We start from the raw sequence: 12196 nt of genomic DNA, 5'->3' as shown, positions 1-12196 counted from the left end.
ACTCACCTTTGCCTCGCTAAAGTCTTAAGCAAAATCCTTAACACTTTGGAATTGGTACTTATAATGTCGAGCTGACCGGAAGTTGATTATATTCAAAAACTACACAAAACAATCGAAAATCAATATCGTACATCGAATCAGTTATAATCAATAATGATAACTTGTGATTAAAGAAACACTAAATTTTCATATCATACCTAGAAGTATCGGTACTACCCCTACAGTATCGATACTTCCCTTCAGGGTTATCAATACCTCCTTACGGTACCGATACCATTCCGAGGTTCTAGAATTTTATTTTGAAAATGGTATCGATACCATACACATGGTATCGATACTACCAACTCAGTATCGATACCTTCTTCAAACGGTATCGATACTACCCCAGAAAACCACAGATCTAACCCTTGAAGTATTGGTACCGATACTCTATGCCCATGATGGTTATTTTCAATTCGAAAATCAATGAACATCCTCCTAAATCTCTTATATTAATCTCACATTAAGCCCTTAAGCTAACTCTTATACTTCCAAACCAACTTGTCCTCATTTACCACTCTTAATTATCCAAAAATCTTATCTAAACACTTAAATCTCAAAATCATACCAATCTTTCAAACATGTTCTTAATTATTTCTATTACTCCTACCTTCTTAAATAGATCATTTACAAGTCAAATATCCAAGTAAAACTCCAAAAACTACACTATATCAGCAATTCATTTCAAAACCCATTTTACAAATCCCTTTCTAATTTACTTATATTGTTGTTTTAATCATATATAAGCTTTCCTTAAGCTTATATAACACCCAAACTTTCATTAACAAACCAAAAATTAAAGAAAAACCATAAATTTCAAAATATTACCTTTAGGAGTGGAGCTCACGTAGAAGAAAAGATAAGAAATGGGTTTCCATACTTCTCTTTGTTTTTCTTCCAAAACCCATGTGTCTATCTCCTTTAAAAAGGAAGATAAAAATCCTTCTTGGAAAAGACCATAATGCCCTTCCACTACTCCAAAATTTCTATCAAGCCTTACACAGAAATTCCACCATAAATCATTGAATTTATCAATTTATCTAATTTAACCACTGAGTTTAACATTCTTACATTCTGGCCACTGACTCGATCATTGGGATGTTACAAATCTCCATCTGAAGATAATTCATCCTCGGATTTTCATTGCATAAAGAGGTGGGGATATTGCTTTCTCATATCTTATTCACGCTTCCACATAGCTTCTTCTACTTTATGGTTTCTCCAAAGATCTTTAACTAGTGGAATCGTCTTGTTCCGCAATTTCTTGTTCTTAAAAGCTAGAATCTGCATCGTTTCTTCCTCAAATGTCAAGTCAGATTGAACTTCTAGCACATATAGAGTTATAATGTGTGCAAGATCTGATCGATATCGCCTAAGCATAGACACATGAAGACATTGTTGATCTTTTCCATCTCTGGCGGCGACGCTAATGATACCACTAGTCCAATCCTTTTTAGAACTTAATAAGGTCCAATGAACCCAGGACTCAGTTTTCCTTTATGCCCAAAGCGAAGTACTTTCTTACAGGGTGATACTTTTAGGAATACATTATCACCTACTTGAAATTCAATTTCTTTTCTTTTCAAATCGGTGTATGACTTTTGTCTGCCAGATGCCACTTTCAAATTGTTATGAATCACCTGAACATTTTCTTTCACTTCTTTAATCAAATCTAGGCCATGAACTTCCCGATCCCTTAATTCATACGAATTGAGTGGCGTTCTATACTTTCTTCCATACAATGCTTCATACGGTGCCATCTTAATACTGGATTGATAGCTGTTATTATAGGCAAATTTCACAAGTAATGAATATTTTTCCTACGATCCACCAAAATCAATCACACACGCTCTCAACATATTTCTAGAATCTGAATTGTTCGCTCTGATTGACCACAGTCTGAGGATGAAAAACAATGCTAAAATTCAATCGGGTACCCAAAGCTCCTTGTAAGGACTTCCAAAATCTCGAAGTGAATCTGGGATCTCTATCAGAAAATATTGATTTGGAACACCATGAATTTGCACTATCTCCTTGATATACAATTCAACATGTTTTTCCATAGAGAACTCTGTTCGCACAGGAATGAAATGCAAAGTCTTTGAAAGGCGGTCCACAATTACCCAAATCGAATCATTTTTGCCCAGCAATAAGGGAAAACCTGTTACGAAATCCATTGTAATGTTTTCCCATTTCCACTAAGGAATTGAGATCGGTTGTAATAATCCCAAAGGCACTTGAAGTTCCGCTTTTACTTGTTGACAATTTAAGCACTTTGATACAAACACTGTAATGTCTCTTTTCATGTCTGGCCACAAAAAACGCTCTTTCAAATCTTAATACATCTTGTTTCCTCCTAGGTGCATCGTTAAAGGACTACAATGTGCTTCATAAAATATATCTCTTTTCAACTCGTCATCATTAGGAACACAAACTCGATTTTTGAAATATAAACACCTCATCCAACTTTAGTTCATAATCCTTTAGTTCACCCTTCTCTACTTGTTCAAACCAAGGTAAACACTTATTATCCTTTCTTTGCAATTCCTTAATCCACTCTAATAATAATGGTTTCAAAATTAATTCAGCCATCAATGCACCATTTTCCTTTAACACGATTCGAGCATCCAAACTACGCAAAGAGGCAAAAGTCTTCTGACAAAGAGAGTCAGCTACGACATTGGCTTTTCCGAGATAATAATCTATAATGGAATCATAATCCTTAAGTAACTCCATCCATATTCATTGCCTCAAATTTAACTCCTTTTGTGTTAACAAATACTTCAAACTCTTGTGATCGGTGAAGATGAAGTAATGTTCGCCATATAAATAGTGTGTTTTTAATGCAAAGACAATAACTACTAATTCAAGGTCATGGGTCGGATATTATTTTCATGAGGCTTAAGTTTTCTTGAAGCATAAGCAACTACCTTTCAATCTTGCATTAAGACACATCCCAATCCATTATGGGAAGTGTCACTGAAAATCGTGAAATCCTTGTATGATTCTGATTGTATCAACACCGGAGTATCTGTCAAAACTTTTTTCAATGCTTCAGAACTCTTCTGAAAATCAGGAGTCCATTCAAACCACACATCTTTTCTTAACAGTTTGGTTAAAGGCAGAGATATCATCGAAAAGTTTTTGACAAACCGTGGATAATAACCTGTGAGACCTAAGAAACTTCCGACACATTCTTTGGAATATCCCATTCTAACATAGCTTTAACTTTCTGAGGATCTACTGAATTCCCTCTGCAGAAACTCAACATCCCTATCTGGAGGTAACCCAGGTAATTCTTCCGGAAATACTTCTGGAAATTCTCTAACTGTCGAAATATCTTCAAGCTTATTTTCTTTGGTTCTTGTATCGATTACATTGGCAATATACGCTTGGCATCCTTGTAGCATTAACTTTTGATCTGACATCATAGATATCACATTAGCTAAGAGGTTTATTTTTTCATTTACCACACTAACCTCTAATCCATCCAGATTTGTTAACTTAACTCGCTTAAGTCGATAATCCACGTTGGCATGATAATGATACAACCAATCCATCGTAATAAAACCTCAATCTCGTCAAAGGGTAACTCCATTAGATTAGCAGGGAATTCAATTCCCTAAATCCACATGGGACACCCTCGATAGATTAGTCTCACCCAAGCACTATGTCCTAATGGATTAGTTACAATCACCTCACTATGAACAGATTCTAATGGAATTTTCAAGTCTTTAACGAGTTTACTTCTAACATAGGAATAATTCGATCCTGGATCAATCAGAACTAAAACAAATTTACCAGTTATCTGAAAAGTACATGCAATGATTTCAAGATCATCACAATCTTCGCTGGTCTTCAGATTGTACACCCAAGAGGTAGAGCGTACTTCAGGTTGAGCGGTCGACTCAGATTGATTCATTCCTCTACATCGACCTCTTTCACTCATAGGTGCAGCAGTGGATCTTTCTGTTTGGGCAGGATCTCTCGCCATCAATAGGCAGTCTCTAATAAAGTGTTTGCCTCCCCATACTCAAAAAAGCTCCGAGACCCTTCGGCATACCCCACTATGGTTTTTCCCATAGTGTTGACATTGTTTTGACTTGTCCACTCCGGATTCCACTGAATAAGTTTGTCTTGCTCTTCTAGAATTTGATCCTCTACCCGAGGATGTACAGATTATGCTCTAGTATGAGGTCGATAACTCAAACCTCTACTATTATTTGATTGGGAAGCATTGGACGAAGACTAGCTCTCTTATTCAACTGTGATCTTTGCTCTACAAACCTCTCATTTTAGGCTCACTCCAGAGCTTTAGCTCTATTCATAACCTTTTGAAAGGAAGAGAGGTTAAGTGCCAACAATAACTCTTTCAATGTATGGCGTAAACCCTCCACAAACCAATCACATTAGTCTTTTCTATAGGGACTAATTCTGTAGCAAATCAACTCAACTTGTTGAATTCGTACTCGAACTCATACACCGTGCGATTCCCTTGTTTTAAACTCATAAATTCTTGTTTCATCTGTCTGATGAACTGATCCCCTATATATTTGTTCTTAAACTCCTCAAGAAAGAAGCGCCAAGTCACCTAATCCTTTGAAGTTCACATCATCACATTAGACCACCAAATTCTAGCTTGACCCCGCAATAAAAAAACTACACCATCCAATTTCTCCATTTCAGAACAATGTAATTCTCCAGCATAATCTTCAGGTCATTGAGCCACATATCGGCAGCAACTAGACCTTCCTCAGCTTCTCCTCTAAATTCAGGCACTCCTAAGATTCTCAGCTCCTTAGGGACATTCATCTTAGGGGCTGAGGGAGAAGACGATTGGAAACACGTCAGAATCACATCCAACGTCTCGAAGAAGATCCCCTGATCTTGCACAGGCACTCCCTGTTGTGTCTGCTCCTCACCCTGCCTGCTCGGGGCAGGTGAGTTACTACTCTATTCCATTCTATCTCCAGCTTCACTTTGGAAGCCCTCAGAATCTGACATCTATAATCAATTTACTAATGTATTAGTAAGGATAGCATACTAATCACCTTATTAGACCAAAAAAGTAATTAAAATTTGGCATGCACACTTTTTAAACCAAAAACGACTTTATTTCGAACTTAAAACCAATTAAACCATAGCTCTGATATCATTAAATGTAACACCCCTAACTCGTACCCGACCCGAATATGAATCCGAGATGTCACACAGACTTTTCAAAACATATGTAATTAACAAATAAGAACAAATTTAAATTTTTGATCAAGATAAAAAGGTATAAACCTTAACTTAAATAAGATAATAATTTCAATTCATATTTACATAAATACTTTGATAATTTACATAAATTCGAAATATATGAGTTTACAAATCGATCAGAGCATTCCAAATTAAACGTATAATACATGCCAATAGTTTACAAAATTAACAAAAACCTACATTTAATTTGTCCTGATCTAATTTTCACGGGTTATGCTATCCTCAATCAACCAGTCTTCAACTTTCTCCAAACCTACGCGTGAGGAAATCACACGCTAAGTCGATGACTTAGTGAGGCAAATACTAATAGGGCTAACTTAATAAACGAAATCTTTATTGGTTTTTATCGAAACATTTTATAAAGAATTTTAATTTATTTTCCATATCAAAAAGGTATACTTATGTATTTTATTCACTTTGTTTAGCTTTGTTCCAAATGCCCAATGTATACTACTGAGAACTCTAGGTATTTGAGTACATTGAGGTTGTGCACTAATGTTATCACCACATCTCGTAATTTACACCGAAGTACAACATAATTATCCCTAATGACCACATAGGTTAGCACCGAAGTGCCACATAGGTTTGCACTGAAGTGTCACATAACTGTCCTGAATGACCATATATTTTTCCCGAATGACCACATAAACCCTTGACTCTTGGCATGCCAACTATACCTCTAATCCTCATACATATACCTTGAACTATTAATCACATAATTATGTTCAATCACTATTAGAAGTGTCTCTTATTCACATAGAGTATTTTCAAATACACTTGTTCAAAGTTCACATTTCCATAGTCATATAATCATAAAACATAACTCATATAATATAAATTGAATAAACCATTGCAATATAACATAAAGGAAATTATAAAGTTTTCAATCGAAAACACTGAGGTTGGTTTATCGCAAGCCTTCCTCATTTCTATTACAAAACCGAGAAGTTGCATTCACATTTTCCTTACTGAAGTCCTAAGTGAATTCCTTAACACTTTGGAGTCGGTACTTATAATGTCGAGCTGGCCAGAAGTTGATTATATTCAATAACTACACAAAACAATCAAAAATTAATATCGTACATTGAATCACTTATAATCAATCATGATAACTTGTGACCAAAGAAACACTAAATTTTCATATCATGCCTAGAAGTATCGGTACTACCCCTATAGTACCGATACTTCCCTTCAGGGGGGATCGATACCTCCTGATGGTATCGATATCATTCCAAGGTTCTAGAATTGTATCTTGAAAATGGTATCAATACCATACCCATGGTATCGATACTACTAACTCAGTATCGATACCTTCTTCAAATGGTATCGATACTATTCTTAGTAAACCACAGATTTAATCTTGAAGTATCGGTATTGTTCTAGCGATATCGATACTCTATGCCCATAATGGTTATTTTCAATTCAAAAATCAACCAAAATCCTCATAAATCTCTTATATTCATCGCACATTAAGCCCTTAAGCTCACCCTTATACTTCCATACCAACTTGTCCTCATTTACTACTCTTAATTATCCAAAAATCTTGTCTAAACACTTAAATCTCAAAATCATATCAATCTTTCAAACATGTTCTTAATCATTTTTATTACTCATACTTTCTTAAATAGATCATTGACAAGTCAAATATCCAAGTAAAACTCCAAAAACTACACTATATCAACAATTCATCTCAAAACCCATTTTACAAATCCCTTTCTAATTTACTCATCTTTTTGTTTTAATCCAATATAAGCTTTCCTTAAGCTTATATAACACCAAAACTTTCATTACCAAACCAAAAATTAAATGAAAACCATAAATTTCAGAATCTTACCTTTAGTAGTGGAGCTCACGTAGAAGAATAAATAAGAAATGGGTTTCCAGAATTCTCTATGCTTTTCTTCCAAAACCCACGTGTGATAAAAATCCTTCTTGGAAAATACCATAATACCCTTCCACTACTCCAAAATTTCTATCAAACCCTACATAGAAATTCTACCATAAATCATTAAATTTATCAATTTATCCTAATTCAAAAACTGAGTTTAACATTCTTACATTCTGGTCACTGACCCAATCATTGGGATATTACACTACCTGTTATGTTAAATAGACGTTACCTATTACGCTAAATAAGCGCTACCTATTATGTTAAACTACCTATCGGTTTGTTTGAAGATTACTAATAATGTAAACAGTAAAATAAAATATGTGCTACCTATTACATTAAAATACCTACTGATTTGTTTAAAGGTTACTAATAATATAAACGGTAAAATAAAATAGGCGCTACCTATTATATTAAATAGGTGCTACCTATTACGTTAAATAAGCTCTACCTATTATATTAAACTAGCTACCGGTTTGTTTAAAGGTTAATAATAATGTAAAAGGTAAAATATATACAACTTAATCGTATGATTTTTTAAAAAAATTCAAAAGTATGAATACTTGCTCTAAAAGTATGGATATCGTAAAGGTTAATAATAATCTATCCATACTTACTCTAAAAGTATGGATACCGCTTCGATAGTAATGCAAAACGGTAAAATATATACAACTTAACCGTCTGAAATATTTTTCTTAAAATTTGAAAGTATGGATACTTACTCTAAAAGTATGGATATTCTAAAGGTTAATAATAATGTATCCATAATAATAATGTATACATACTTACTCTAAAAGTATTGATATTTGCTAAAGTATCGAGCATCAGATCATATTACTATCGATATTTATTTTAAAAATAATTGCAATACAAAGATACATAATATATTAAATCCTACCAATATCATTAAACACAACTTTAATATTCCAGATTGCAACCTACTTCTTTATTCAAAGTAACATTATTAGTTGCAACCTAATATGTTAATATTTATTTATAACAAAATAAGAAATGAACCTATTTTGTTGTCGTGGGACTTCAGATGCCCCATTAACTTAAACTTTGATAACATTTTAGGCATTACCTAATATGTTGATAATATTAATAACAAAATAAGTAATTAACATATTTTGTTCTCGTCGGATTTCATCAGCTTAAAAGTTAATAATATTTTAGGTGCTACCTAATATGTTGATAATATTGATAACAAATTAAGTACTTAACCTATTTTGTTATCATCGGATTCTAAGGCTCCATCAGCTTTAAAAAAATGTTACCTATTACATTAAATAAGCGCTACTTGTTATGTTATTGTGGTTGATAATGTTTTAGTAATTAACATATTTTGTTATCGTCGGATTTCTAAGGCTCCATCAGCTTAGACTTTGGTAACATTTTAGGCGCTACCTAATATGTTGATAATATTTATAAAAAATCAAGTAATTAACCTATTTTGTTATCGTTGGATATCTAAGGCCTCATCAGCTTTAGAAATGCGCTACCTATTACATTACATAAGTGCTACTTGTTATGTTATTATGGTTGATAATGTTTCCAGTAATTAACTGGTTATGTTAGAGTCAATATTTTTTTGGCGCATTTTACATACGACTATAATATTATCGTTTATTACCATTATTATTGCCAACACAAATAACATTTCCGGTGAAAACATATAACATTTCCAGTAGAACTTTTAACCGGTCACTTATTTAACCAATCACGTTGTTTTTAGCCGTATATTAGTCAGCCTCAAAGCAGAACCTCCCCTAATTTATTAATTCATTGTATTTTATTCTACTAGAGCTCTTGGGTGTTTTTATGTTTGAATTGTGCAAATATCTTCTTGTATGAGGATTTTCATTGATTGTTATTTATAATTTTATCTTTCAGAATATATTGTGTTAAGATTTAAGGTATAAATTTTAAGGAGTTGTAAGGTTACATTTTAATCTCAAAAATAGAATAAAGTAATGAACGTAGGAAAAATTAGTATGAATAACTAAATAATTGATATAAATGTCATTAAATATTTGAATAAAATAGTCTCACATCTCTCTCTTTTTTTTTTCTCATGTAACTAGTCAAGCAAGCATTGTGTTTATAAATCTGTTCATTTTCTTGCTTGGAAACGATGGTATCAGGCTTTATGTTGGTTTTACCAGTCGCATATGAAAAAGAGCCACTTTCTGAAAGCTCAAACCCACCACAACACCTTGCTTAGGGGTTCACACTTCACTCGACATGATTTTTTAGGGCTTGATATTTTGTCTTTGCAGTCCAAAAAGAAAAGAAAATGACAAGTTTATAATAATGAAATGAAATGGTTGGGGTTTTATTAAGAAAATGTAAACATCGCCTTTAATGGGAACTGATTATTAAATAGAAATGTACGAAATAAGTAATCTTAATTGTTATTTTTAAAAATTTTGAATTCAAATATGATGTCTATAAAAATATTTAAACAATTTTTGTTGAATTATTAAAAGTGTTTCGAACCAACACTATCTTGTAATACCCTCAAAATAATAAAAATTAATTATATGTACAAGGGTTACTTGAGAAGCGGTTGATATTGACGAAGGAAAAGCGACATTTGACTTGTAGTTAGTTATGGGCTCAGTCCAGTAGTCCCTCCCCAACAACCCCTGCCCTTTTCTCTCTTTCTTGTTCTCATCCCATTTCAACACAAATAATCGTCGCTTCCATCTAACATTTTGCATTGAAAACAAAAAGCAACCAACTTTTTAATAATCGAAAAGGGCACTTAGATGGTTTAATTTGGTTTTCAAGAATACTATTAGTTTGTCTCTAATATAATGTCACTTCATGTTGCCTAATCCTTCGTTGTTTCAACCTTCTTTAAATCAAACCCCCATTTTTGTCCACCATTCCAAGATAAAAATAAAATGAAGTACTGTAACAGTAATACCAAGCTAATCCTCCTCCATCCTTATGTCCAAAAACAAGGAAGCTCAACCAGATTATGGCTCCTTGCCTTCATTTCCTTCTTTACCATTGCTTTCCTTTTAACTCTCATATACACTCGAGACTGTTTCAACTACAGCCGCCACAAGCACCACCCTATATGGCCGCTCCGGCTCATCTATCTCCGCTTTTGGTGGAGGTGCTGGTGGTCGTGCACCATTGCCGACCACCGTCATCAACACCCTTCTCCACTACGCTTCGAGGTCCAACGACAGTTTCCACATGGAATATTCGGAGATGAAGCCGATCTCCGACGTCCTACGTAAATGTTCCTCCCCATGCAACTTCCTCGTTTTCGGCCTAACGCAAGAAACTCTCCTCTGGAAAGCATTGAACCACAACGGCCGCACGATTTTCGTCGACGAAAACCGGTACTACGCCGCTTATTTCGAAGAGTTGCACCCAGAAATCGACGCTTTTGACGTCCAATTCACGACCAAGGCAAGCGAAACAAGAGAGCTCATAGAATCCGCCAAAGAACAGATTCGCAACGAATGCAGGCCGGTCCAAAACCTGTTGTTCTCGGAATGTAAGCTCGGGATCAATGATTTGCCAAACCATGTATACCAAGTGGATTGGGATGTGATATTGATCGACGGGCCGAGAGGCGATGAAGGTGAAGGGCCTGGAAGGATGCAACCGATCTTCACGTCCGGAGTCCTTGCGAGGAGCAAGAAAGGGAGCAATCCCAAGACGCACATATTCGTTCATGATTATTATAGAGATGTGGAGATGATGTCTGGGGATGAGTTTTTGTGTAGGGAAAACTTGGTGGAACTCAATGATGTGCTTGCACATTTCGTGGTCGAAAAAATGGAAGAGAATGGCTTCCAGTACTGTCGCAACAGCGTATCAACAAAAGCTTCATTGTCTTCTTAATTGGTGAATATCAACTATTTATACAGTATTAAGGTGTTACAAATGGTATAAAGGGAAGTGAATATGGAGTATTTATCTTCGATTGAAAATATTCTAGATTGATTTTTTCTTTGTTGGGGATGGGGTGTATGCAAAAGATAATTTATCTTTTGGCAATGAAGACGGTAAGTTTAATGAATCAGAATTTCCCGAAGGAAAAAAAAACATTCGGCCTTTTTAGCATTAATATTGTTATTACGGGGGGGGGGGGGGAGAACACAGTAGAGATAAAATTGGTGACATTGCATTCTCCAAACCAATTGTTTACTCTTAGTTGTATTGTACAACTTCGATCTCTATTTGTATGAACCACTTTCACTCCTTTGCTTAAACAATGGGTACTATAACGATATTTGAGGCTTTCCTTTGATATACTATTTTATCTTGAAAATATAATGATATAAGTGATTTCAATGCAAACTCTTCCTATAGCTGGACCATCAGGAAACTATTGAAAATTAGGAATGAAGCATCCTCAACAATTGCTGCTGGAATCACGAATACAAAAGACATTTGGGAAGATATCAGAGTTCATAGAGACAAGGTTTCATGGCACAAAGTGATTTGGTTTCCTCTTCATATTCCTAAACTTAGCATGATCACTTCGATGGCTATTCTGGATCGTCTTCCAACTTGTGACAGACTCTTTAGAATGAGAATTACTTATGACAGAATGTGTGTTCTTTGCAATGAGATCAATGAATCTAGAAATCATCTTTTTGTTGAATGTACTTATGCTTCTTCTCTTTGGAACTCTATTATGATACTATCACGCATAGAGATGCTCACAGGACTTGAGAATCACAAATTGAGTGGGCTGCAAAAAAATGGAAGGGTAAATCTTTGCTTTCTACCATTTTGAGGATTGCTTGGACTGCTTTTATCTACTTCATTTGGGAGGAAAGAAACAGAAGAATCTTCAACAGAAGAGCAAGAACAGCTGATCAACTCTTCATGTCTATTAAGGATCTTGTGCGAATCAAACTCAGAGACAAGAATATAGTAGACTTGATTTTGTTAATTCTAGACTTTGTACTTCTTGGGTTATAGACTAATTATTCTTTTGTTGTATATAGTGTTTCTCCCAGTTTGGGATGATTG

At 34.5% G+C, this 12196-nt stretch overlaps 1 pseudogene; it reads left to right on the top strand.

Annotated features, from left to right (window-relative positions):
* Window positions 1–10055: 10055 nt before the first annotated feature.
* LOC120171873 lies at window positions 10056–11299 on the top strand (annotated as a pseudogene).
* The last annotated feature ends 897 nt before the right edge of the window (window positions 11300–12196 follow it).

This window comes from Hibiscus syriacus, unplaced genomic scaffold, assembly GCF_006381635.1.
Source record: "Hibiscus syriacus cultivar Baekdansim isolate YM2019G1 unplaced genomic scaffold, ASM638163v2 tig00111837_pilon, whole genome shotgun sequence".
Lineage (NCBI taxonomy): Eukaryota > Viridiplantae > Streptophyta > Magnoliopsida > Malvales > Malvaceae > Hibiscus > Hibiscus syriacus.
The sequence above is the reverse complement of the archived record's forward strand: the minus strand, read 5'-3'. Positions and strand labels throughout refer to the sequence as shown.